Raw genomic sequence first — 27,082 nt, forward strand, 5'->3', positions numbered from 1 at the left:
TTCCTCTAAGAGTTTTATAGTGTCCAGTCTTATATTTAGGTCTCTAATCCATTTTGAGTTTATTTTTGTGTATGGTGTTAGGGAGTATTCTAATTTCATTCTTTTACATGTAGCTGTCCAGTTTTCCCAGCACCACTTATTGAAGAGACTGTCTTTTCCCCATTGTATATCTTTGCCTCCTTTGTCATAGATTAGTTGACCATAAGTGCTTGGGTTAATCTCTGGGCTTTCTATCTTGTTCCATTGATCTATGTTTCTGTTTTTGTGCCAGTACCATATTGTCTTGATTACTGTAGCTTTGTAGTATAGTCTGAAGTCAGGGAGTCTGATTCCTCCAGCTCCATTTTTTTCCCTCAAGACTGCTTTGGCTATTCGGGGTCTTTTGTGTCTCCATACAAATTTTAAGATGATTTGTTCTAGCTCCGTAAAAAAGGCCATTGGTAATTTGATAGGGATTGCATTGAATCTGTAGATTGCTTTGGGTAGTATACTCATTTTCACAATGTTGATTCTTCCAATCCAAGAACATGGTATATCTCTCCATCTGTTGGTGTCATCTTTAATTTCTTTCATCAGTGTCTTATAGTTTTCTGCATACAGGTCTTTTGTCTCCCTAGGTAGGTTTATTCCTAGGTATTTTATTCTTTTTGTTGCAATGGTAAATGGGAGTGTTTCCGTAATTTCTCTTTCAGATTTTTCATTAGTGTATAGGAATGCAAGAGATTTCTGTGCATTAATTTTGTATCCTGCAACTTTACCATATTCATTAATTAGCTCTAGCAGTTTTCTGGTGGCAGTTTTAGGATTCTCTATGTATAGTATCATGTCATCCGCAAACAGTGACAGTTTTACTTCCTCTTTTCCAATTTGTATTCCTTTTATTTCTTTTTCTTCTCTGATTGCCGTGGCTAGGACTTCCAGAACTATGTTGAATAATAGTGGTGAGAGTGGACATCCTTGTCTCGTTCCTGATCTTAGAGGAAATGCTTTCAGTTTTTCACCATTGAGAATGATGTTTGCTGTGGGTTTGTCATATATGGCCTTTATTATGTTGAGGTAGGTTCCCTCTATGCCCACTTTCTGGAGAGTTTTTATCATAAATGGGTGTTGAATTTTGTCAAAAGCTTTTTCTGCATCTATTGAGATGATCATATGGTTTTTATTCTTCAATTTGTTAATATGGTGTATCACATTGATTGATTTGCGTATATTGAAGAATCCTTGCATCCCTGGGAGAAATCCCACTTGATCGTGGTGTATGATCCTTTTAATGTGTTGTTGGATTCTGTTTGCTAGTATTTTGTTGAGGATTTTTGCATCTGTATTCATCAGTGATATTGGTCTGTAATTTTCTTTTTTTGTAGTGTCTTTTTCTGGTTTTGGTATCAGGGTGATGGTGGCCTCATAGAATGGGTTTGGGAGTGTTCCTTCCTCTGCAATTTTTTGGAAGAGTCTGAGAAGGATAGGTGTTAGCTCTTCTCTAAATGTTTGATCGAATTCACCTGTGAAGCCATCTGGTCCTGGACTTTTGTTTGTTGGAAGATTTTTAATCACAGTTTCAATTTCATTACTTGTGATTGGTCTGTTCATATTTTCTGTTTCTTCCTGGCTCAGTCTTGGAAGGTTATACCTTTCTAAAAATTTTTCCATTTCTTCCAGGTTGTCCATTTTATTGGCATAAAGTTGCTTGTAGTAGTCTAGTCTCTTAGGATGCTTTGTATTTCTGCAGTGTCTGTTGTAACTTCTCCTTTTTCATTTCTGATTTCATTGATTTGAGTCCTCTCCCTCTTTTTCTTGATGAGTCTGGCTAATGGCTTATCAATTTTGTTTATCTTCTCAAAGAACCAACTTTTAGTTTTATTGATCTTTGCTATTGTTTTCTTTGTTTCTATTTCATTTATTTCTGCTCTGATCTTTATGATTTCTTTCCTTCTGTAACTTTGGGTTTTGTTTGTTCTTCTTTCTCTAGTTTCTTTAGGTGTAAGGTTAGATTGTTTACTTGAGATTTTTCTTGTTTCTTTAAGTAGGCTTGTATAGCTATAAACTTCCCTCTTAGAACTGCTTTTGCTGCATCCCATAGGTTTTGGGTCGTCGTGTTTTCATTGTCATTTGTCTCTAGGTATTTTTTTATTTCCTCTTTGATTTCTTCAGTGATCTCTTGGTTATTTAGTAACGTATTGTTTAGCCTCCATGTGTTTGTCTTTTTTACGTTTTTTTCCCTGTAATTCATTTCTAATCTCATAGCGTTGTGGTCAGAAAAGATGCTTGATATGATTTCAATTTTCTTAAATTTACTGAGGCTTGATTTGTGACCCAAAATGTGATCTATCCTGGAGAATGTTCCGTGCGCACTTGAGAAGAACGTGTCATCTGCTGTTTTTGGATGGAATGTCCTATATATATCAATTAAATCTATCTGGTCTATTGTGTCATTTAAAGCTTCTGTTTCCTTATTTATTTTCATTTTGGATGATCTGTCCATTGGTGTAAGTGAGGTGTTAAAGTCCCCCACTATGATTGTGTTACTGTCAATTTCCTCTTTTATAGCTGTTAGCAGTTGCCTTATGTATTGCGGTGCTCCTATGTTGGGTGCATATATAATTATAATTGTTATATCTTCTTCTTGGATTGATCCCTTGATCATTATGTAGTGTCTTTCCTTGTCTCTTGTAACATTCTTTATTTTAAAGTCTATTTTATCTGATATGAGTATAGCTACTCCAGCTTTCTTTTGATTTCCATTTTCATGGAATATCTTCTTCCATCCCCTCACTTTCAGTCTGTATGTGTCCCTAGGTCTAAAGTGGGTCTCTTGTAGACAGCATATATATGGGTCTTGTTTTTGTATCCATTCAGCCAGTCTATGTCTTTTGGTTGGGGCATTTAATCCATTCACGTTTAAGGTAATTATCGATATGTATGTTCCTATGACCATTTTCTTAATTGTTTTGGGTTTGTTTTTGTAGGTCCTTTTCTTCTCTTGTGTTTCCCACTTAGAGAAGTTCCTTTAGCATTTGTTGTAGAGCTGGTTTGGTGGTGCTGAATTCTCTTAGCTTTTGCTTGTCTTTTACAGATCTTTTTGATTTCTCCATCAAATCTAAATGAGATCCTTGCCGGGTAGAGTAATCTTGGTTGTAGGTTCTTCCCTTTCATCACTTTCAGTATACCATGCCACCCCCTTCTGGCTTGCAGAGTTTCTGCTGAGAAATCAGCTGTTAACCTTATGGGAGTTCCCTTGTATGTTATTTGTCGTTTTTCCCTTGCTGCTGTCAATAATTTTTCTTTGTCTTTAATTTTTGCCACTTTGATTACTATGTGTCTCGGTGTGTTTCTCCTTGGGTTTATCCTGTATGGGACTCTCTGCGCTTCCTGGACTTGGGTGGCTATTTCCTTTCCCATGTTAGGGAAGTTTTCGACTATAATCTCTTCAAATATTTTCTCTGGTCCTTTCTCTCTCTCTCTTCTCCTTCTGGGACCCCTATAATGCGAATGTTGTTGCGTTTAATGTTGTCCCAGAGGTCTCTTAGGCTGTCTTCATTTCTTTTCATTCTTTTTTCTTTATTCTGCTCTGCAGCAATGAATTCCACCATTCTGTCTTCCAGGTCACTTATCCGTTCTTCTGCCTCAGTTATTCTGCTATTGATTCCTTCTAGTGTAGTTTTCATTTCAGTTATTGTCTTGGTCATCTCTGTTTGTTCTTTAATTCTTCTAGGTCTTTGTTAATCATTTCTTGCATCTTCTCGATCTTTGCCTCCATTCTTATTCCGAGGTCCTGGATCATCTTCACTATCATTATTCTGAATTCTTTTTCTGGAAGGTTGCCTATCTCCACTTCATTTAGTTGTTTTTCTGGGGTTTTTTCTTGTTCCTTCATCTGGTACATAGCCCTCTGCCTTTTCATCTTGTCTATCTTTCTGTAACTGTGGTTTTTGGTCCACAGGCTGCAGGATTGTAGTTTTTCTTGCTTCTGCTGTCTGCCCTCTGGTGGTTGAGGCTATCTAAGAGGCTTGATAGGAGGCTCTGGTGGTGCGTAGAGCCGACTGTTGCTGTGGCAGTCAGAGCTCAGTAAAACTTTAATCCACTTGACTGTTGATGGGTGGGGCTGGGTTCCCTCCCTGTTGGTTGTTTTGCCTGAGGCAACCCAACACTGGAGCCTACCTGGGCTCTTTGGTGGGGTTAATGGCAGACTCTGGGAGGGCTCACGCCAAGGAGCACTTCCCAGAACCTCCGCTGCCAGTGTCCTTGTCCCCACGGTGAAACAGAGCCACCCCCCGCCTCTGCAGGAGACCCCCCAACACCAGCAGGTAGGTCTGGTTCAGTCTCCCCCAGGGTCACTGCTCCTTCCCCTGGGTCCCCATGCGCGCACTACTTTGTGTGTGCCCTCCAAGAGTGGAGTCTCTGTTTCCCCCAGTCCTGTCGAAGTCCCGCAATCAATTCCCACTAGGCTTCAAAGTCTGATTCTCTAGGAATTCCTCCTCCCATTGCTGGACCCCCAGGTTGGGAAGCCTGACGTGGGGCTCAGAACCTTCACTCCAGTGGGTGGATTTCTGTGGTATAAGTGTTCACCAGTCTGTGAGTCACCCACCCAGCAGTTATGGGATTTGATTTTACTCTGATTGAGCCCCTCCTACCGTCTCACTGTGCCTTCTCCTCTGTCCTTGGACGTGGGGTATCCTCCTTGGTGAAGTCCAGGGTCTTCCTGTCAATGATTGTCCAGCAGCCAGTTGTGATTCTGGTGCTCTCGCAAGAGGGAGTGAGAGCACGTCCTTCTACTCCGCCATCTTGGTTAATCCTCCCTCCTTTCTTTTCTTATCTGGATACTGTTCTATATTCCTCTAAGACATAAAGTTTGACAGCTAGGTAGTAACGGCTTGTGTCCTATACACTTTTCTTTTATGTTATTAGAAAAAGGGGGCCATGGGTAAACATAAATAGATTTGATCTTGGGTCTTTTTTATTGTAATTTTTAAAAAGTTTGTATTGAGATTCTTTCTGTCTTTGTCACAGTCATCTGGAATGCCTTAAGCTTTCCCTCCCCTGTTTCAGTGTTGAGACATGATACTTCACTTCTAATACTATCAGCCTTGGGTATTTAATTGTCATTTTGTTTCTAAATTGCCAGTGTCTTTTCCCAGAAGTAACAATTATCTTACAAATAAATACATACATCCACACAGACAAAGAAGCACTGAAGTGATATGCATAAGAAAGCAAAAAATAAAAAGACGGAACTCTGTTTAAATTGTGAGACTATAGTCTCATCAGAATTAAGTGGAAACACGTAGACACAGGCGTTTGCGTGTGCATGCTCTCTCTCTCTCACACCCCCTGCCCCACTCCCCATTACCTGCAATATCTATTTGCAAGGATTTCTTCTCTTCGGACCAGGCTTCCTTAGGAACTGTCCTCTTACTGTGGACCTCCTCTTTCTGTTTAATGGCTTTAGTGTCTGGTAGATTATCAATCTTCGTGTCTTGTAGTTGAGCTGACTGCTCTGAAGCAGCAGCAGCACTGGAACCTAAGAGAGGGAAATCAAGATTCAGACAGGAAGCTGACAAAAATTATTTTAAAATACCTCTCAAGCATCTACTAGTGTGAGAAGAGAGTTACACTGGATAAACAGTGAGATGGATGCAGGACAGGAATAAAGACGCAGACGTAGAGAACAGACGTGAGGACACGGGGAGGGGGAAGGGTAAGCTGGGACGAAGTGAGAGAGTGGCATGGACTCATATACTACCAAATGTAAAATAGATAGTTAGTGGGAAGCAGCCGCATAGCACAGGGAGATCAGCTCAGTGCGGTGTGACCACCTAGAGGGGTGGGATAGGGAGGGTGGGAGGGAGACGAAAGAGGGAGGAGATATGGGGATATATGTATATGTATAGCTGATTCACTTTGTTATAAAGCAGAAACTAAGACACCATTGTCAAGCAATTATACTCCAATAAAGATGTTTAAAACAAAACAAAAAAAAACTGAGATGGAAAGAGAAAAGCATTTTGGGCAAAGGTGAATACATATGAAAAAAATGGAATCAGGAAAGCAACTGAACATCTAAGAAACAGTGCAAGTATATAATTTATTAGATTATAGAATTTGTAAGGAAAAGAGAAAAATTAGCATTTGAAAGGTTCTTTGGGAGCCCATTCTACTGTTCTGAAAGACTAGGCTTAAAAAGTTTAGTTTTCATTCTTTTTCTTTAATAAATGTATTTATTTATTTGGTTGCATTGGGTGCTCATTGCTGCGCGCGGGCTTTCTGTAGTTGCGGCGAGCGGGGCTACTCTTCATTGTGGTGCGCGGGCTTCTCATTGCGGTGGCTTCTCTTGTTGCAGAGCACAGGAGGGCTCGAACCCGTGTCCCCTGCATTGGCAGGCGGATTCTTAACCATTGCACCACCGGCGAAGTCCTAGTTTTTATTTTCAAGGGCAATGAAAACTTTCTGATGAGGAGATTAACATGATCAAGACTTTTTCTGAAGCATTCGTTTAAAAACAGCAAAAAAGCGGGTAAATTTTCGAATACAATATTGCCCAGAATACAATATAACTTCTGAAAAAGAAGCAATACACAAAAAAAGAGAAGTGGCTAATTATACTCCAAACTATGTTTTTATTTATACTTGTGGCAGACTACCAGCTGTCCTCTGAAATCCATTTTCCTTTTCCCCTAAAATAGAACCTGACTTAGCTGGGCATACCATAATAGAGATTACATTTCCCAGCCTCCCTGGCAACATAGGTTGGTGTGACCGTGTCAATAAGTCTGGCCAATAGGATGGAAGGGGAATGGTACATTTAACTTTTGAGAAGTATTTAAAGGAAGAAATACACTTTTTTCTTTTTCCCTTTTTTTCCTTTCTGCTGGCTGGAATACGTGTCTGATAACTACAGCATGAGAATGGAGGCTAAAATGTTGAAGCAACAGGAGAGAAAGAGCTTTGTTCCCTGATACTCTTTTCTGTCTTAAAGCTTTAAGCCAATGTCATTTTGTTTTTGTTTTCATCTCTCAGAGCCAAAACTATCCTAAACTAAACACACTTTTACAGACATTTTTAATCAGCACAGTCCTACCGAAGTAAATTAACTGGGTAGGTAGTTAGGAAGTAAACAAGCTAAATTCCTGAAGAACAAAGGCCTATGTAAAACAATTTTATTAGAGAGTTAGCATCTCATGGCAACAAATATTTTTATCAGTAGAGTTTTAAAACTTGTGTGACTTGTGTTTAGAGACCACATTGTACTAAAAACACTTAAACTCTAGAATCATACTCAGGGAAGCAAGTTAAAAGATGCTTAAACTATAAAAGTCAAATGAGGACACTGAACTTCGAGAACTGAGGTTTCCCACCTCTCATTTCAAACTCTCTCATGCTAATATGCTGATAAGAGTGTGGAGGGTACAACACACTTGTACTCTTAAGGTTCATTCTCCTCTTCTCTTTTTGTTAAATACATGTAATTGAACTTGTTTAAATGCATGTATGACACAATGCCAATGTACGCCAAAATTACTTATCATAGTTAAAGACATTTCATCGTAATCTATTCATCTGACTTATTTATGCTATCTTAAAGTTTCTTGTTTCTTGTTTGTTTGTTTTTTTTTGGCTGCGTTGGGTCTTCGTTGCTATGTGTGGGCTTTCTCTAGTTGCGGCAAGCCGCGGCTACTCTTCCTTGCGGTGCGCGGGCTTCTCATTGCAGTGGCTTCTCTTGTTGCGGAGCATGGGCTCTAGGCTCGCGGGCTTCAGCAGTCGTGGCATGCGGGCTCAGTAGTTGTGGTGCATGGACTTAGCTGCTCCACGACATGTGGGATCTTCCTGGACCAGGGCTTGAACCCGTGTCCCCTGCGATGGCAGGCAGATTCTTAACCACTGCGCCACCACGGAGGCCCCTCTTGTTTCCTGTTCTTGTTCTATGTTATTTTGCTTATTTTATATACTCAACAATAATTTGGAAGACAGATATCTAGTTTTAAAATTCTTTTCGAGTTTTATTTTTTGGTAGCTTTTTTCCATTGTGGTAAAATATACATAAAAGTTACCATTTCAAACATTTTTAAGCATACAAGTTAAGGCATTAAGTATATTCACATTGTTGTGCAACCATCACACCATCCATCTCCAGAATTAACTCATTTTCCCAAATGGAAACTCTGTACCTATTAAACAATAACTCCCTTTTCCTCCTCCTCCAACCCTTTTGTGACTGGCTTGTATTACTTAGCACAATGCCTTCAAAGTCCATCCACAGTGTAGCATGTGTCAGAAATTCACTCCTTTTTAAGGCTGAATAATATTCTATTGTATGTATATATCACATTGTATTGATCCATTCATCAGGTGGTAGACATCTGGATTGTTCTCACCCTTTGGCTATTGTTAATAATGCTGCTATGAACCTGGGTGTTCAAAATCTGTTCAAATCCCTGCTTTCGATTCTTTTGGGTATATACTTAGAAGAAGAATTGCTAGATCATATAGTAATTCTATGTTTCATTTTTTGAGGAACCACTACACTGTTTTCCACGGTGGCTCTACCATTTTACATTCCCATCAGCAATACACAAGAGTTCCAATTTCACCATATCCCTGCCAACCCTTGCTCTTTTTTATTTCATAAAAGCCATCCTAATGGGTATGAAGTGGTATCTCTTTGTAGTTTTTATTTACATTTCCTTCATGACTAATGATGTAAAACATCTTTTCACGTTCTCTTTGGCCATCTGTATCTTTCCTGGAGAAATGGCTCTTCAGATTCTGTACTCATTTAAAAATTAGATTGCTTTTTGCTGTTGTTGAACTGTAAGAGTTCTTCATATATTATGGATAGTCATCTCTCATCAGATATATGAATTGCACATGTTTTTCCCAATTCTGTGTGCAACCTTTTTACTATGTTGATGGTGTTTTGTTTTTTGGTGCACACAAGTTTTAAATTTTAATCAAGTCAAATTTATTTTTTATGAAAACTTCTTTAACCTATCTGATCACCAAGTCATGAATAAAATGACACCTCTTTAGTCAAAAAGACAAGAAACACAATTGTTTTTTCTTTTCATGCCTTTCATTCCAAAATTAACTTTTGGCATTTTTTTTTCCACCTTGTAACTAAATTTGCTGTTTAGATGAGTGTTGTGTCAAACTGACTTCAAAGTTCACCACTGATCACTTTCAGCATTGCTTCATTTCTCTGTAATGACTTCTTCATTTTGATTCATCTCTTCAGCTGGGTGAGTCTTCAAGTGAATTTTTCAAGAAGGTACAGAGGTTGAATATACTTTCTAGCTGCTGTGTACTTGTGAAAATGTCTTTTCATTGTCATAGTGCTTAATGAAAATGCACTGGGTCCATAAATCCTTGAATTATATAATTTTCCCAATAAATACAGATTTGGTTCCATTATTTTTACATTTAGTATTTTAAATAAGCCTGATATCAGACTAAATTTTCTTCTCTTAACTTTTTTTTTTTAATTGTATATTTATGGGATTTTCTTCTATTTATTTTAACTCAAAAATCTTTTTCTGATATGTGTCTCAGTCTCTGATTTTTCCCTGGATTTTTATGGCAACTTTCAATCTGCATACAGTGTTCCCCTTTTCAGGAGGAGGATGTTTTATTCAATTAAGTGTTTGAATATTACTTTCTTCCTCAGCTACAGATATAATTCTTGGTTTGGTTTACTTAGCTATGTTTCTTATGTCTCTCATCATCTTTCACAGCATTTTCATTTTCTTCTTCTTTTTCCTCTGTAATTTTGCAGACTCTCAGATTTGTCCTCATCACTAATTTAACTTCCTTCATGTTAATTCCACCCTTTTTGCCTGCAAAATGTATTTTAAATCTGTTACCAAATCTTTACAGTTTTAGGCAGTCTTTTCCTTCATATGTTCATTCCTGCCCACACCCCCCCCAACACACACACTTTTTTTTCTAAATTGAGACAAAACATGAAATTCACCAATTAAGGGTTCCGCCGCGGAGACACGTGAAGGTCGGTGAGTTGGTGCGGAGTTTGTCTCGGCACGCGTGGCCGCGCTGGGATGGCGTCCTCCTCGTCTTCCTCCGCAGCGGGTTTGGGCTCGGTCGACCCGCAGCTGCAGCATTTCATCGAGGTAGAGACTCAGAAGAAGTGCTTCCAGCAGCTGGTGCACCAGATGACGGAACTTTGTTGGGAAATGTGCATGGACAAGCCTGGGCCAAAGTTGGACAGTCGGGCTGAGGCCTGTTTTGTGAACTGCGTTGAGCGCTTCATTGATACAAGCCAATTCATCTTGAATCGACTGGAACAGACCCAGAAATCCAAGCCAGTCTTCTCAGAAAGCCTTTCTGACTGACCTGATTATTACCTCTCTGGAAAAGGAAGGTAGTTCAAGAAATGAAGAGCAGTTGATGGGATGGTTGAAGAAAAGGCTGTGGGGGGATCGGCTCCCACCTTTGTCACTCTTGGGACATCCTGTCATCTGAGAATGAACAAAGACCAATTTTTGTGTGTGGGGGTGGTTTGAGGGTCAAATGTGTTTGGGGTTGTGTTTTTTAATGCTAATCTTGGGAAAACAATTGACAGATGAATGGAAAACTCTACTAGGTGTATGTTACTGTATGTGGGACGATGCTTTCCTCATAGTCCCATTAACTGCTTCCTATAATTTTAATAGTGGAACTGCTCTATAATTTGATATGTGGGACCACATAGGTAATAATCTGTTATTTGTGTGGATTCCTTTCAGATTTCTGGAGAGATCGATATACATCTTTGTGTCTCTCAGAAAGGGCAGCAGTGGGGGAAAGAGTAATTTGGTACTTGACTGTAGGCCTCCTTATCTAGTGTTTGATTATCTGTGCTAGAAAAAAAATGTATGGAGTATTCATACAGTACATTTCACCTTTCTAGATTATCTCCCTCCCTTATACTGTGATTCACTTAAATATCTATATATAAAGTACAGTCTTGAGCTAGTACAGGTAGCCTGAGAGTCTAGAGGCCTTTAGTTAAAGGAATCTAGCCAGCGAACATAATTCTCATACTAAACTGCCACAAGGAAGAAGTTAACTTACCCTGTATGTCAGGGTCCAAAAAAATTTAAAGATGTGCCTAAATGAAAAAATAAGTTATAAAGATTTAGGCCAGTCAAAAACTAACAGCAGGGCTTCCCTGGTGGCGCAGTGGTTGGGGGTCTGCCTGCCAGTGCGGGGGACGCGGGTTCGGGCCCTGGTCTGGGAGGATCCCACGTGCCGCGGAGCAGCTGGGCCCGTGGGCCACAGCTACTGAGTCTGCGCGTCTGGAGCCTGTGCTCCGCAGCAAGAGGGGCCGCGATGGTGAGAGGCCCGCGCACCGTGGTGAAGATTGGCCCCCGCTTGCCGCAAATGGAGAAAGCCCTCGCACAGAAACGAGGACCCAACACAGCCATAAATAAATAAATAAATAAATTTAAAAAAAGAAAAACAAAAAAAAAAAAACAAAAAAAAACTAACAGCAGTTTCAGGTAGAGGTGCATGCCTAATGTAAACCAGCATACTTTCCATTTACTGCGTTCTTTTAATCACTGAAATAAAAACTTCTACAAGATTCAAAAAAAAAAAAATTCACCAATTAAAGTAAGTGTACAATTCACTAGTTCTTAGTATTTTCACCACCAATATTGTTATCTAATTCCAGAACATTTTTGTCACGCCCCCCACAAAGAAATCTTGTATATGTTAGCTGTTACTCCCTATTTTCCCCTCCCCAACATCCCCTGGCATCCACTAATCTACTTTCTGTCTATACGGATTTGCTCATTCTGGACATTTCATATACATGGAATTATACAATATATGACCTTTTGCTATTGGCTTGAAATATTTCTCCCTTTAATAGTGTCAGTTTTTCGGACTTCCCTGGTGGTACAGTGGTTAAGAATCCGCCTGCCAGTGCAGGGGACACGGGCTCGAGCCCTGGTCTGGGAAGATCCCACATGCCACGAAGCAACTAAGCCCGCGTGCCAAAACTACTGAGCCTGCGCTCTAGAGCCCAAGAGCCACAACTACTGAAGCCCATGCACTTAGAGCCCGTGCTCCTCAACAAGAGAAGCCACCGCAACGAGAAGCCCGCGCACCACAACAAAGAGTAGCCCCTGCTCGCCACAGCTAGAGAAAACCCGCGCGCAGCAACGAAGACCCAACGCAGCCAAAAATAAAAATACAAATAAATAAATAAATAAATTTATTTATTTAAAAATATAGTGTCAGGTTTTATCATTTTAATTCTGTTAGTTTTTTTTGTGTGTATTTGGGACTTGCTTATACTGCATTTGTCTTTTAAGTCATATAGGAGAAAAACTGAATTACAAACAAAAATACATTTATACTGTCTTTTGTATTTCCTTATGTAGTTACCTTTAGTACTTTTTTCATGTGGATTTAAGTTACTGTCTGGTGTTCACCATTCCATCTTGAAAAAAATCTCTTTAGTATTTTCTGTGGGTCAGTTTGCTAGCAGTGGAGTCTTTCAACTGTTGTTTATCTGAGAATGTCTTAATCTCTCCTTCATTTCTGAAGGGTAGTTTTGCTAGGTACAGAATACTTGGTAGGCAGGTTTTTTTCCTCAGCTCTTTGCATATGTCATTGCAATGCCTTCTGGCCTCTATGGTTTCTGATGAAAAATCAGCAATTAGTCTTATTGAAGATTCTTTGTACATGATAACTCCGCTCTTGCTGCTTTAACACTGTCTTTGTCATTTGATGGTTTATGATGTATGTAGATGTGGCTCTCTTTGACTGTATCATGCTTGGACTTCCTTGAGCTTTTGGGATGTGCAGATTAACAGCAGTCATCAAATTTGTGAAATTTTAGGCCATTATTTCTCCAAATACTCCTTCAGTCTCTTTTTCTGTCTCTTCATCTGGAACTCCCATTATGTGTATAATAGGATGCTTGAAGGTGTCCCATAGGACTCTGAGATTCTGTTAATTTCTCTTCGTTCTTTTTTCTTTCTGTTTCTCACACTGGATAATCTCAATTGGCCTATCTTCATGTTCACTGACTCATACTTCTGCCTGTTCAAGTCTGATACTGAGCTTTCTCCAGTCAATTTTTTATTTTAGTTATTGTACTTTTCAACTACAGATCTTCTATTTGGTTCTTTTTTGTAATTTCTCTTTATTGATATTCTCTATTTGGTAAGACACTGTTCTTATACTTCTTTAGACATGGTTTCATTTAGTTCTTTGAACATATTTTAAATAGCTATTTTAACATCTTCATTTAGTAAGTCCAATGTCTGAGATTCCTCACAGACAGTTTCTAAACTGCTATTTTTCTTTTGTATGGTCCATATATATTTTTTTTTACTTTGAATTTCCATATCTTGTAACTTTTTGTTGAAAACTGGACATCTTAAAAAATATAATGTGACAACCCTGGAAATCAGAGTCTACTACCTCCCTAGGGTTTCCTGCTGTTGCTTTACGCTGTTTTTTTTTTTTTAAGTAACTTTTCTGAACAAATTCTATAAAGTCTACTGAAGCTGCCACTCAACTAGCTTAGTGGTCAGCTAATGCCTAGATGGAGATATCCTTAAACATCTAGAAACAATAAATCTCCCAGTCTTTGCCGAGGGACTACGTGCACATAGCCATCAACGCTGAGGGCAGGGAGTTATCAATTCGGCCTTAGCCTTCCCTTTCTTCTTGCCCAGAGCCTCAAGGGCAGCCAAAGGTAAAGGGTAGGCCCCTCTCAGATCTTTCCTGAGCATGCACTCAGGCCTGTGCACACTTGTGGTCTTCTAGAGTCCTAGGAATATATCAGTGCTTTTCAACATATCTATGGACATCTCATCCTCAGTTTTTCCGATAAAGCTTTTGGTTAGTCTATTGTTTGTCTCAAGTGTTATCCACTGCCTCATGCATTGTGACATTAAAACAGTTGCTTGGGGACTTCCCTGGTGGTCTAGGGGGTAAGACTCCGAGCTCCCAATGCAGGGGCCCTGGGATCGATCCCTGGTCAGGGAACTAGGTCCTGCAACTAAGGAGTCCGCATGCCGCAACGAAGATCCTGAGTGGTGCAACTAAGACCCGGCACAGCCAAAATAAATAAATTAAATAAATAAATATTTAAGAAACTAAAATAAAACACTTGCCTGTAAGTGTTTTTTGACAAACACCTCACACATAGACACAGAGGCTCATACGCACTGGATAGCTCTGAGTAAGGTCGAATAAAGATAAGCCTTTTGAGTGGAGTCTTCCAGAGAGCCATCAGACAGGTCAAATACTGACAATTCTTTGGGAATGAAATTGTGAAAGAGGTCCAGCTCTGTTCTGCTCCCTCCAGTCCTGGGAATGCAGGCTGATATTTTTCAAGGTTATCAATCACTGAGCTGAGTATGGCAATGAGAATAGGGCAAGGTAAAATGCCACAAGCTTATTACTATTCTTATCAAGGTTCAGCCATTTTTCTTGAATAAATGCTTACTACAAAAGCTACAAGCCTTTGGTTAATTTCCAGAGTTTTGGAAAAGTTTTCCATAAAGTTTTGCCAAAATTCTGTTGCTTTTATCACAGGGCAAAATGTTGGAGGTCTTTACTCCACCATTTTTTTCTGCTATTAACTCCTCACTTTGTTTTAAAACTCCCAGCCAGTTCTCTCCCCATGGCTTTTTGCTCCTATTGACAGTACTAGTACATAAAGTATTTAAATGTCTTTAAATGAATATCAAAATAACATCTATATTATATATTGGTATGAGGTATAAAATGGCTTACAAAAAAAAAGGCATAGTACCTATCTTCACAGAACTTACTGTCAGATATAAATGAAATCCTGTTACTACTTCAGAGTGTTACTTGACCTAATGAGTAAATCTCTAACATCTATCTCTTTCTTTGCGAGGTTACCTTTGCCTTGTTTTTTTGTTTTTGTTTTGTTTTTAATTTATTTATTTTTATTTTTGCCTGTGTAGGGTCTTTGGTGCTGTGCACGGGCTTTCTCTAGTTGCGGCGAGCGGGGGCTACTCTTCGTTGCAGTGCGCGGGCTTCTCATTGCGGTGGCTTCTCTTGTTGCGGAGCATGGGTTCTAGGCATGCGGGCTTCAGTAGTCATGGCTCGCAGGCTCTAAAGCGCAGGCTCAGTAGTTGTGGCGCACAGGCTTAGTTGCTCTGTGGCATGTGGGATCTTCCCGGACCAGGGCTGGAACCCGTGTCCTCTGCATTGGCAGGCGGATTCTTAACCACTGCGCCACGAGGGAAGTCCCTTTGTTTTTGTCTTTAAAAGAATTTTATGAGTTCAATTGTTTACTCATTCTCAACTGAGGAGAAATTATTTGGTCCAAATATCTGCAACGGTTTATGACTTGCCCTTGGCCCCAAACTCTAGTTGGATCTTTCTAGTATCTATAGAATCACAACACACTAATAGACACTATCTATCAGAACAATTCCTAGGCTTTCAGCTAGATCAGCTCTACTGGTCTAAGAAACTATTATTTTCTTCTGTCAACTCCCTCACTCTCAGAATAGATGCAGAACATGATAAATGACAACCTCAAGTATATATAGCCAACAGATCTCTTCTTGTCTAATTGATGCATTCAGTACTTTATTTATACGGACAGTATTTCTCAGGATACAGTGTACCATCCCTGAGTAGTCATTTCCTCTTCCCACTACTGTCCAATTTTTCTCAAAGTTAATGTCTCCAAAGGGAAGAGTTAGGATGTAAATGAATAGAAGTACACAGGAGGCCTCAAAAAATACTGGAACACCTGATTACACTTCTATTGGTACATTCTGTCTTCTGAACTAGGGGGCTGAAAGTGAGACTGAGATAAAAGATTTTCCTACCTACAATCAATTAAGTAAGCTTGTTTTATGTCTCGTAGCCACTAAGTGAGTTTTTAAAATCATAGCCATGCAGGTAGTGAAAATTTCTTCCAGTTCCTGGTTATAGGCTTCATAATCAATCCTAACATATGAGCATTTTGTGGTTCTTTTTTTCAGTGGCATCACAGTGGGAAATCAGGAGCAATTATATCAGGGGCTTTAACTCAGTTACCATTAGATACTAGTTGGGTCCTCTTAAAATTAACAGAAAATCTGCATAAGACCAGGGACAACTACTTTCTTTTTAATTTCTACACCTATAAAGATGTCTATTGACAAATCATGAACAATTTATATCTACACGGAACCAAGTCAACTCCTGTGGACCAATCAATATGTTATCCCAACAATCAAAACCCCGCACCATACCAACTCCGTATCCTTATAATTTTCCACAGAAAATATTTATTCAGTTCCTCCACAGGATGCTATTCATTTTCTAAATCTGCAGTTCTATTGTGGTGATCTCACAGGGATGTTGTGGGATATTTTAAAACTCTAGAGAAACAGTGATATGTAATATCTGGTGTACAGGACAAAAACTAATAGCTAAAGATAGTTTAAAGTTTCAACATTAGATACTGCTACATTCCTTTCAATGCTGCTGTCTGTATCTCTGCAGAGTTGGATTTTTGACAGTTTCTGTAACAAAAGCAATAAATGAGGGTGGTTGTGTCCAATCTCATCTCAAGGTGTGAGAAACTGTGCCCTAATAGCCACACATATCTCGTTAGCAAGTAATTATGCATATTTCTGAACAAAGTAAAATGTTTTCTTTCAAACACAAAACCAAAAATATTTTTGCTTATTAAGCTGTAAGATCAAAACGGTAAGTATTTTTATACCCTAATAACATAATAGCTTAGTATCTGAAAAAATACTTCATGTATTTATATGCTGCTGATGATTTATATCCCCACGATGATGAGAAAAGAAATCACCCAAACACTAAGGTGACTGTGAACAGAGAAAACTTGGAAACCTTTGTCCTAGATGGAGTCCACTAACCCAAACAAGTAACTGTTCATACAATTTTCTTCAAATATTTATCAAATGTTTGAGTGTACACAATACATCTGACCAAATAACTCACCTATCTGAACCAGAGACTGTGTCATGAAAATCTCCATGTTTCACTTAAAGATTAAATAGCACTGAGCTTTCATATGTCATCCAGAATTAAACAGCCAATCCACAAATAAAATTTCAAAAAGTAAAATTTTGAATAATTTCTGCATAATACCTGAGTGTGAGCTCTCAATGGTGGTGTCTGACTTGGAATCCAGAGATGAAGGAATTTGTCTTAATTGGGGAACATAGTACATCTTTGTACTACCAGAAGGCTTATATGGCAACAGTAAAGGCTGGCCTAAGGACATAAAGATCAGAATAATTAATAAGAAAACATTTATTAATTAACTGAACAAATATTAAGTACCTTTAATGTGCCAAGCAGTGGTCAAGATTCTTGGAATGTATCAGTAAACTAGCATTCTAGAAGAGGGAGATAGACAGTAAACAATTAGCATACTAAATAAGTAAATCATCTAGTGTTTTTATAAATTATTAGTGACATAAAAAATTAGAAAATACTGGGACTTCCCTGGTCGTGCAGTGGGTTAAGAATCTGCCTGCCAATGCAGGGGACAGGGGTTCGATACCTGGTCTGGGAAGATCTCACATGCTGTGGAGCAACTAAGCCTGTGCACCACAACTACTGAGCCTGCGTGCCACAACTACCAAAGCCCGCCCGCCCTAGAGCCCGAGCGCCACAACTACTGAGCCCATGTGCCGCAACTACTGAAGCCCACGTGCTCTAGGGCCCTTGTGCTGCGAGTACTGAGCCCTCGTGCTGCAACTACTGAAACCTGTGCGCCTAGAGCCCGCACTCTGCAACAGGAGAAGCCACCACAATAAGAAACCCATGCAGCACAACGAAGAGTAGCCCCTACTCACCACAGCTAGGGAAAGCCCGTGTGCAGCAACAAAGACCCAAAACAGCCACTCCCCCCCCCAAAAAATTAGAAAATGCTGAGGAAGATTAGAAGTATTTGGGAAATTGCAGCAGGATGCAGTTTAAATAGAGTGGTAAGGGTAGGATTCATTGAGAAGACGACTTCTTAGCAATCTATTCCATATTTAGATGGCTCTAACTAAGAAACACTTTATCTTATATTGAACCCAAACCTGGTCGTTGTTAACCCCTACTACTGATCTTTGAAGATTCTCCCTCCAGAGTCATAGAAAGTAAATCTAATTCTCTTCTATGTGGCAGATTTTCAAAATAAGTTTTCCATTATAAAAGTATAAATTCTCAATATTAAAAAAATACACAGAAATAAAAAAGACAAAGTCTTACCACTCAAAGATAACTATTATTAATATTTTAATGTATTTCTACAGGTCTTTCCTCTGTATTGCTTATTTGTTTACATAGTTGTGTATAGTATGTATAATGTGGAATTCAGTTTTTCTACTTTACATTGATAATAAAATATTCATTTTATTTCCTATCTTCACATTTTTTATCATTCTACTACACATTAAGTGTTTTTAACCCTTCTCATAATGTTAAAAATTTAGGCTGGATTAAATTTTCAATAATAAAGAATTCTGTAATAAAGACTTCCTGTTCATAGCATACCCATTCTCCCCTGCTGCCCCATTTCACATAAGTTTCCTGATTTCAGAGTGAAAAATTATGTCATTTATAAAGTTTCGTTTTTTTAAATACTAACTGCTAAAATTCTTTCTAAAATGTCTGTGACATGGTAGTAATTTGATTATTATAGAAGATGAAATCTTTTTCTTCTTCTTATTTTTTTGCTTCATTGGGTCTTCATTGCTGCACGCGGGCTTTCTCTAGTTGCGGTGTGGGGGGCTACTCTTCGTTGTGGTGCGCGAGCTTCTCACTCTTCTCACTGCAGTGGCTTCTCTTGTTGTGGAGCACAGGCTCTAGGCATGCAGGCTTCAGTAGTTGTGGAGCATGGGCTCAGTAGTTGTGGCTCGCGGGCTCTAGAGCACAGGCTCAGTAGTTGTGGAGCACGGGCTTAGTTGCTCTGCGGCATGTGGGATCTTCCCGGACCAGGGCTCGAACCCGTGTCCCCTGCACTGGCAGGTGGATTCTTAACCACTGCGCCACCAGGGCAGTCCCTGAAATCTTTTTCTATACACTTGTTTTTCTTTCATGATGTGGTAGAAACTCTGTCTCTGTAACAGCATTTTGATATTTAGCTGGGTACATACTGCTCATCTGTACACTGTATTTCCCAATCTCCCTTGCAGACATGTATGGACATATGACTGAGTCTGGGCCCATAGGTCAAGGGTGAGAATAATGTCTGCAACTTCCAGGCATCCCATGAAAACACTCCACTGGCTGCTGCTAAAATTTATCCTCCCCATTACTCTTCTTTTCCAGTATTTTCTTTATTATTCTTCCTGAAAAAACTTAAGATCAATTAAACAAGTTCAAAAGAACAATTCCATTAGAATTTTGAGTAGAATTACATTAGAGTTTAAATTCATTTGGGAATAAATGACATCTTTAAATATTCAATTTTCCCATTCAGAAATATCCCATCCCTCCTTTTAGTCTACTGTCCTTTTCTATGCCTACACAAAGGATTAGTATTGCCATCACATGAGCCCTATAAAATTCTTGTTTAGGTTACTCCTCAGTATTCATGGGGTTGTACTGCTCATTCAAATAGAATTTTGTAGATAGCTACCACTTCTCCTGATTAAACACAACAGCTTCTTCAGTTTATCCTTATGGACCATGGTCTTCTCTTGCATCCTGTAATCACCTCTAGATGGACTCCTAGTTGCCCATGTCTAGTTTATAAAAATCAAAATACTCTAGACAGAGTCTGATAGTCCCAGAGTAGAATGAGATCTCCTTCATTCTGGATGCAATAACAACTTATAAACTACTTAGAATTGTGTTACCATCCTTGGCCACTCCATGATTCTGATGATTTGACATGGAATCCATATTACTAGTACCCTGCTTCCAACCAAGGAACTGACTTCATAGTGAAGGAAATGAGACAAAAGGCTGACGACTAAAGGGAGTCACTGTTCTCCTCACAAGCCTGATCACCCACAGCTATGGTAAACTCAAGAACAAAAAAGCGAGTGAACAATTTACTGATAACTGTCATGGCACAAGCTGGGAGGCATCACTTTCTGAGGCTGGAATGCTAGCTTACTGAATACGGCATGTGCTCAGAACCACATGTGGCACTTGCCTATCCCACAGACAGAATGCATGTATTTAGGAACAAAGGCAGAAGCCTTTAAAATCTTTTGCTTTCTATCTCTGTGACTCTGCTTTGTTTGATGGAAGATCTTAGAAATAAGGGAGGGGCACTTCTACCGGGAGACAGGAGCCATCTAGTCATTTTACATTCTTTATGTCACTGAAACAATACAGGGAATAGGATGCCATAGTGTTGACTAAAACTACAATTGACCTTAACTATCAGGGAGAAATAAGGTTACCTTAAAAGAAGAAAGTCAGTAGGAGTATGGCTTACACCTAGGGGACCACTTTACCAAGCCTGGTCATAGAAATTAACAAAAAATTACCTTAAACCTATGCAGGGCTAGCAAAGCCTTAGACTACTTAGGAACACTTGTACCAACCTATCAGGCAAAACCCCAGCCAATGAGAACCTGGCTGAATTCAAGGAGAATGAAGAAATGTATAGAGGCTGGAAGAATTTAAATAACAGGAAAAATAGGTTGTAGCCTCTACTTCTCTTTGGACGTTGCTGTAGTCATTATTGTTAGGATATTGACTTAGTAGTTTTCTTCATCCACCAGTGTATATAAAGCTTGGTGGTGATGGTTAAATTTACCATTTAGTTCAAAGTTTGCAGAAAATGGACAACAACAATTGGGCAGAATTACAATGGACCCAGAGCAAGAATGGTTACCATGTGGAGATGGAGAATTCAGAGGCAAGATAAGTGGCTTTTTGAAATTCTCAACAACTTTATGTTTGGATGCAGAAGTCTTAAAGTTACTTTGGACTGCCTATCTCTGGGGGAAGAAGCGACTATTCAGCAAATAATGGTTGTTCCTGGGAGAGAAAGAAAGGACTGGAGAAGGGTAAAGAAGAAAGTCCAACCATAAAATTTATTTCTTCAAAAAACTTGCAAATGGAACTAAATATAAACATATAGCATATTACTCTTAATTTGTTAATTCAGAGCAGTGGACACATAGTCATAAATTCAACATGCTATTCTGTATACTTTTTTTTTTTTTTTAAAGCAATTCCTTTATTTTTATTATTTATTTATTTATTTTTGGCTGTGTTGGGTCTTCGTTTCTGTGCAAGGGCTTTCTCTAGTTGCGGCAAGCGGGGGCCACTCTTCATCGCGGTGCGCGGGCCTCTCGCTATCGCGGCCTCTCCTGTTGCAGAGCACAAGCTCCAGACACGCAGGCTCAGTATTTGTGGCTCACGGGCCTAGTTGCTCTGCGGCATGTGGGATCTTCCCAGACCAGGGCTCGAACCCGTGTCCCCTGCATTGGCAGGCGGATTCTCAAGCACTGCGCCACCAGGGAAGCCCTATTCTGTATACTTTTAAAATATTTTTTAAAATTTTACTTCTGAATCCACAGAGTTAAAAATATTTTATTATTAAACCAAATAATATTTCTCTTTTAAAGGAGTCCTTTCTACCAAGTACCTGTATGTAAAGGTAAGACCATGAACTGTGGGCTCTCTATAGACTGATCCATTTGATGTCAGAAGAGGTATAAAATACACTTTCACAGTTGGATTTCCTCTCCTGTGCTCTTCCACCAACATGAAAACAGCATAGCCCAGAGTAGCCTGGGTTTCAGTACAAGGCATGTGGAACAGACCCAAACCGTTTTTGCATCCTGATGCCAAACTCCAACGGACTCATAAGCCCATGAGTGAGGAAAGCAAATGTCTGTTGTTATAAAGCACTGAGATTTTCGAGGTTCTTATACAGTATCACGGTGGCAATAGGTAACTGACACATTAAAGGTGTTCTGTGTGATATTGATTAGACTATACATTTGGGGGGCATAATTTTATTTCACAATAAAAGTGTATAAGAAATATAACCATCTCGGGCTGCCCTGATAGCTCAGTGGTTAAGAATCCGCCTGCCAATGCAGGGGACACGGGTGCCAGCCCTGGTCCGGGAAGATCCCACATGCCGCGGAGCAACTAAGCCCATGTGCCACAACTACTGAGCCTGCGCTCTAGAGCCCGCGAGCCACAACTACTGAGCCCATGCACCACAACTACCGAAGCCCACGTGCCTAGAGCCCGTGCTCCACCACAAGAGAAGCCACCGCAATGAGAAGCCCGTGCACCGCAATGAAGAGTAGCCCCCGCTCGCCGCAACTAGAGAAAGGCTGCACGCAGCGATGAAGACCCGACACAGCCAAAATAAAATAAATAAAATAAAAAAAAAAGAAAAGAAATATAACCATTTCAACATATAAATGTATTTATTCAAATTAAATTCAGTGCAATTTAAATGTGGAACTAAGCAATTTTCTTTATACATTTAGGCATATTCCATTTATACCTACAGACAGATAAACTTTTTGCACAAGTAGGAACACTTAAAATCTATTTTGAATAGATTTGTACAAACTGTTGAATACTTTAAAATTAGTAATTGAAAGTTCCCACCCTCATTTGGAGGTAGAATGGGAACTTAACTTTCCAGTTACTGGTCTGAAAAAGAAAATAACTTGCTATAATTTTGAATGTTATATAGTGTAAGCACTATAAAAATATCACTGTCATGATAGCATAGGAACACTCTAAATGTTGTAGACCTTATGGTAGAAATTGCTAGCTGTTCACCAAAACTCATTTCTTTTTCATCCTGGAAAGCACAGCTAAACTATTCCTAGTCAGTGGAAAGTGATGTGGGCCACACCTAGGCCTAGACCATAAAAGCCTCCCAACATGTGCTCCTCCATGCTTTTCGTCCCTTCCAGTTGACTATGATGATGAATCCAAGGTTCCATGTTTTAAAGAAAGCAGAGTCACAGTCAACCTGGGTCCCTGCTCAACGTTTCTTGAGCAAGAAATAGACTGGTATTGTGTTTGCTATCTGTTCACTGTCTCATGCAAAACAATAGTAAAAGAAACAATGCCAAATAATTATCTACCTCCCTAAAATTGAACCTCTATAGTTTTTATGTTTTCATGAACTACTTGCATTCTTATGACAAGTATTATGAGTTGAAAATACGTCAGCCACAAGTAGCATGAGTTTCACATAGGTTGTTAACTTCACTAGAAATTGAAGTAAAAACATAATAAATTATATTCTCTTCATAGCTATGTAAATAAAAGATGTTATCATCATGTACAACCTAATGCTTAAAATTAAAATTAGGTTTTCTAACTAGAAAGACCCAATCAAGAAATTTATTGGTTAATGACACACAAAAGTTGGTAATGTGACCTAAAATTCTCTTACCATCTGTGCCATGAAGAACAGTAATCTGTTGGACTGAAGATGATGAAGCAAACTTGACAGGAACTTTGCCCAACTTCTGTGTACTGAGCTCTGGAATATCATGTCCACGATCTTCAGCATTACCAAAAATCTCAGATGAAAACATGGTTTTTCCTGGACTCTCTGTTGTTATCTGAGTGACTGCATCAGATGATAATTTTCCAGAGACGGGAGAAAACGGGGTCTTAATCTCCTTTGGTGATCTGAACAAAAAAGGGAAAGCACACAGCAGGTCATATCCTTGGCTTATCAAATACTGTAATTTCTTTCCAAATGTGGCTTCAATATTTTTTGGAGACACATCCAACTCCAATGGTTAAGTTATTTCTGCAGTACCCTTTGCTTTTTTACATACTTATTACAGGGTGATCATGCATGAGTTTACTTTTACTTATTTTAAAATCTACTTTTATTTTGGATTTAGAATGCTATTATATAAGGAAAGGGTACTTTTCAGTTGAAGTGGAAAGATATCCATTACAAAATAATTACTGGAAGTCCACTATAAATTAGGGGACTATGCTAAACGCATAGAGTGTACAAAAATAAAAAAGAAGCAGAGCCTTTCCTCAAAGAGTTTATATGTCAGTGGGGGAACCAGAGGTTTTTAAGGTTGTAATTATGTATATAGATGATAAAGAATCCATATTAAAACATAATGGAGTAAATAAATGAGTGTATAAATAAATAAATAATAGGAGGGAGGGAGAAGACAAATCTTGCCAACAGAAGAATTCCATATGTAGGTAACCTCCCCCCCGCCACCCCCCCCCCCCCCGCCGGCATCCATCTCCTCCCCAAGGAGGTGGAGGTGAAGCTTAATCTTCCCCTTAAGTCCAGTCCTGGGCTGGCCTTAATGATTGAATTCCAAAGAGAGTATAAAATGGGAGAAAAAGTAACTTTACAGTGGAGAAACCAAGCAAACACCATGTTATGCAAGTGATGATGTTTCACATCACCAGTGATGTCACGGAGACACTACATACTCTCTGTTATGATGTGATGAGACGGTTACTTCGCTTCTGTGGTATTCTTTGTCAAAACCTATAACTCCAGTCTAATCATGAGAAAAACATCAGCCAAACCCAGACTGAGGACAATTCTACAAAATATCAGACAAATATTCCTCAAGACTGTCAAAATCATAAAAAACAAGGAAGGAATGAGGAACTGTCATAGACCAGAGAAGACTAAGGAGACATGACAACTAACTAAGTGGAATGTGATATACTGGATTGGGTCCTAGAACAGAAAAAGGTCATTAACAGGAAAACTGGTGAAATCCAAAAAAAGTCTTAAGTTTAGTTAATAGTAATGTATAAATGTTGGCTTTTTAATTTTGAAAAATATAGTATGGTAGTATAAGATGTTAGCAATAGGAAAAACTGGGAGAGAGGTAAAGGGAACTCTGTTTGTATCTTTTCTGCAGATTTGAAACTATTTGAAAATAAAAAAGGTCATTTTTAAAAAATGGAGTAATACTGTATTGTATTATATCACAGAAGAAGAAGACCTTTTAAAAGGTCTTTTAAATCTCTACCCTCTATATACTATTCACTAATTAAAAGGACAATTATGAGAAAAGAAAATAGGCCCATCTCCTTTATGTATACAGAAGCAAAAATCATACACAAAATGTTAGACAATCAAATGTAGAGTGTGTGAGTGAGTGAATGTGTGTGTGTGTGTGTGAATTCCTACCAAGTTGTTTTACTCCAGAAATGCAAGGTGAGTTAACATTCAAATATCAATAAATGTCATGCACCACATGAATAAAATAAAGGAGAAAATGTATATGATCATATCAGTATAGTCAGATAAAGCATTTGATAAAATTCAATAATTATGTATGATTAAAAACTCATAGCAAAGGGAAACTACAAAAAACTTTAGAGCCACCATCCTATTTATAGTGAAATGTGGAGAATGTCCACTGTAAGATTAGGAACAAAATAAGAATGCCAACTCTTACCTTTTCTATTCAACCTGTTAGTAAAAGTATTAAATGGCATTAGCAGTAAGGCAGGAAAAAGAAATCAGAAATATAAGGCTAAGAAAGGAAGAAATAATACTGTCACTTTCCATATTTGATATAATTAAGGATACAGAAAATCCAAAACCATCTACAGATAACTTATTAGAATATCAGTTAGTTTTTAGAAGAGTTGCCAGATAAGAGACCAAACATTAAAAAATTCCACTAACATTTTTCTGTGTCTGAAAAGTTATAAAATTAAAAACTAAAAAATATGCCATCTACATTATCATCAAAACATCATATACCTAATAATAAGTGTAATAAAAAATGTAAGAACCCTGAACAGAAAACTATTAATATATCATAGAGAGAAATTAAAGGTGATCTAAATAGGATTTCTACTTTGAGGCAGGATATATAGGCATACCTCACTTTATTGCACTTCACTTTATTGTACCTTGCAGATAATGCTTTTTTTTTTTTTTTTTTTTTTTTTTGTAACAAATTGAAGGTTTGTGGCAACCCTGTGTCAAGCAGCTCTACTGGTGGTGCCATTTTTTCCAACAGCATTTGCTCACTTCGTGTCTCTATGTCATGTTTTGGTAAGTCTCACAATATTTCAAACTTTTTCACTATTATACTTGTTACATGATCTGTGATCAGTGATCTTTGATGTTACTATTGCAAAAAGATTACAGCTTGCTGAAGGCTCAGATGATGGGTAGCATTCTTAAAGTCTGCTTTCAAATTAAGATATGTACTTTTTTTAGACATAATGCTATTGCACACTTAATAGACTACAGTATAGCATAAACATAACTTTTACATGCACTGGGAAACCAAACAACTCGTGTGACTTGCTTTCTTATGATATTCTCCTTATTGTGGTGTCTGGGACCAAAGCCATATCTCCATAATAATATGCCTGCACTAGGTAGGCACAGGCCATCACTCCTGCTGCAACGAGCAAACAAACTTGAATAAAGGATCATCGAGCTAAGGAAGCAATCAAGAAACAATATCAACTAGTATGCTAGAGAGGGACATTTAGAGATTTGGAGCAGGGGTTTGGTGTAGGGAGACATACTCCACTGGAAAAGAGAAATCACCATACCTTTTGATGAACTCATTTGCTGGCATGATGGAGTGAAATCTAGCAGAATGTCAAGCCGATTTCCCCCACAGGACATTTCCTTAGTGTCAGGGTGGTACAGGATGATGGGGGACTGAGCCAAGAAAGCAGAGTGAAATTTCCTGCACAGTCATGGCACGAACAAACCAAATCCCGCTAGATAAAGGGGCCTGTGACAATCATTAGGTCTCCTCTTCAAGACATTTGCCAGTTTTTGAACCTATAGAAAGCAGGAAGCTTAAATACCTAATGCCTGAGGGAGAGAACTTTCCAAAGTGAGGAATCAGAGACCTACCAGACTCACAGTAAAAACCCAGAAGTGCCATCCCCAAGAAGGGGGCTGAGTCAGAAAAAGTGAAATCATCTGCAATGTTTCAGTGTTTATGAGACAAATTTTCATTGAGAAAGTGTAACGGTAACAAATACATAGCTGGTCTCTCCTTACATTTGCCATACTCTGAAGCTGTGAGAACTGAGAGCCTAAAGAGCTGAATTCAAACATCTGAAAGACTGAAGTCAATAACTGACTGTATTTATTGAAGAATCAAAGACCTGTCAGGCTCACAGCAAAAATCCAGGG

The 27,082-nt window shown here is 38.8% G+C and overlaps 2 long non-coding RNA genes and 1 pseudogene across 3 annotated transcripts; 1 reads left to right on the forward strand and 2 right to left on the reverse strand.

The window, feature by feature from the left end:
- The first annotated feature begins 7,223 nt into the window (after positions 1–7,223).
- On the forward strand, positions 7,224–11,415 carry LOC309653914 (mitochondrial import inner membrane translocase subunit Tim8 A pseudogene; annotated as a pseudogene). The gene has a single exon. The product of its transcript is annotated as a mitochondrial import inner membrane translocase subunit Tim8 A pseudogene (transcript).
- Positions 11,416–12,418: 1,003 nt separating this feature from the next.
- On the reverse strand, positions 12,419–26,574 carry LOC309653920. The gene is made up of 2 exons (XR_014259636.1): positions 23,354–26,574; positions 12,419–17,232 (listed from the first exon to the last, which is right to left on the reverse strand). It is a non-coding gene; the product is annotated as an uncharacterized lncRNA (long non-coding RNA).
- On the reverse strand, positions 18,285–21,956 carry LOC309653919. The gene is made up of 2 exons (XR_014259635.1): positions 21,458–21,956; positions 18,285–21,126 (listed from the first exon to the last, which is right to left on the reverse strand). It is a non-coding gene; the product is annotated as an uncharacterized lncRNA (long non-coding RNA).
- Positions 26,575–27,082: the final 508 nt, after the last annotated feature.

This window comes from Balaenoptera physalus (genome assembly GCF_965194825.1).
Source record: "Balaenoptera physalus genome assembly, contig: HAP1_SCAFFOLD_1458, whole genome shotgun sequence".
In the NCBI taxonomy this organism is placed as follows: domain Eukaryota; kingdom Metazoa; phylum Chordata; class Mammalia; order Artiodactyla; family Balaenopteridae; genus Balaenoptera; species Balaenoptera physalus.